Raw genomic sequence first — 1,792 nt, 5'->3', positions numbered from 1 at the left:
GGGGCGGGGGCAGGAAGGGGCATCGCCCAGCTCCCAGGCGCTGAGGGAGAAAGGGCAAATAGCAATATTAAAATATTTCTTCTAATTATTTTCCGAGTCCCTGTCGAGTCCCTTCTCAGCTTGGTCCTGGCAGCAGGTCCCTCGGCCCCTGCAGTGGAGGGTCGGGGCAGCTGGTACTGCGCGTGGCTCCCTGGCGACAGCTGAAGCCCCTGTGCCCCACCCCCAAGGTCAGTGCTGCTCCCCACCCGCCTGTTCCTAAGCCTGGGGTTCTAACTGATGAGCAAATTGTGTGCCAGGTTCTCAGCCCGCCCAGTGGGGCGAGCATGTCACAGGCACCAGGACCAGGCGGAGGACAGTCCCCGGGCAGGGCTCAGGCCAGCAGCAGGCTCCTCGGACCCGAGGCCTGGGCGCCCGCTCGGGTAAAGGGGGCCCTGCGGTAAAGGGACAAGAGCGTGGCCGCGGGGCCCGCACACCTGGGTTCTGGTCGCGGGCGGCCGTCTGTGCAGCCCCAGGGTGACTGGGCCAGATGAGCGCGGGGCTGCGGGCTCGTTCACCTCACTTGGCTGCAGGCGGTAGGAACGTCTACCATGTTCTATTAGGAATGTGTTGGGACTCGGGTGTGGTTAGATCCAGAAAACCAAGTCCTGAGGACCGTTCCTTGTAGATCTAGATCGCTCTCCGTTTGCCCCGTGTGGCCCCACGCTCCAGAAAGGTCTCCTCCTGGCAGCGCATGCCCCAGACCTGGCTCCCCGAGCTCCAAGGCCAGGGGCGAACACAGGCCTCCCCCACCTTCCCACCCCAACGCCAGTCCTCAGCCGGCTCTGGCGGGCAGGGCCAGGTCCTTGCCCAGCGGCTGTGCCCGGGGGATGGTGATGGTGGGAACAGGGTTGGACAGTGCCCTCCGAACCCTGAAGCCGGCTCCTTCCCCATCTCTGCAGAGGCCTTTAGGGTCACAGGAGCCCCTTAAACCAGTCGTCGGCAAACTTCAGCTCGCAAGCCACATGCGGTTCTTTGGCCCCTTGAGTGTGGCTCTTCCACAAAATACCGGCTCTTCCACAAAATACCGACTTCTGCGCATGGGCCACGAAGTTTCAATCGCACTGTACGTGCCCGCCCGCACGTGGTATTTTGTGGAAGAGCCACACTCAAGGAGCCAAAGAGCTGCATGTGGCTCTCGAGCCGCAGTTTGCCAACCATGGGCTTAAACCCCCAGAACCTATCACTTCCCAGTACTGTTCTCCAGGTCTTGATTTTTACCTCATAATATTACCTTTCATCCTTTTACCCTGAAGTTCCCAGGACCCATGTTCCTAGTCATCCTATATAATAAAGAGGTAATATGTGAATTAACCCTCATGCCCTCACAAGTTGGCTGCCTACAACCAGGCCAGCAGGGGGGTTAGTGAGGGACAACCAAACAACTGAACAAGCAGGCTGCGTGGGGCGACCAGGCCAGTAAGGGGGGCAGTTGGGGGCAACCGGGCCGGCGGGGGAGGGGGGAGCAATTAGGGGAGACCAGGCCAGCAGGGGAGGTGCAGTTGGGGGTGACCAGGCCGGCAGGGGAGTGCAGTTAGGGACGACCAGGCAGGCAGGCAAGCAATTAGGAGCCAGCAGTCCAGGATTGTGAGGGATGTCCAACTGCTGGTTTAGGCCTGATCCTGAACCTGTAGCTGGGACATCCCCCGAGGGTCCCAGGATTAGAGGGTGCAGGCTGGGTGGAGGGGACCCCCACTCCCCCCCACCACACAAAATTCGTGCACTGGGCCTCTGGTGTTTTATAATGTATGACTGA

The sequence above is a fragment of the Myotis lucifugus genome, unplaced genomic scaffold, assembly GCF_000147115.1.
Source record: "Myotis lucifugus unplaced genomic scaffold, Myoluc2.0 scaffold_409, whole genome shotgun sequence".
NCBI classification, from domain to species: domain Eukaryota; kingdom Metazoa; phylum Chordata; class Mammalia; order Chiroptera; family Vespertilionidae; genus Myotis; species Myotis lucifugus.
Note: the sequence above shows the minus strand (reverse complement) of the source record.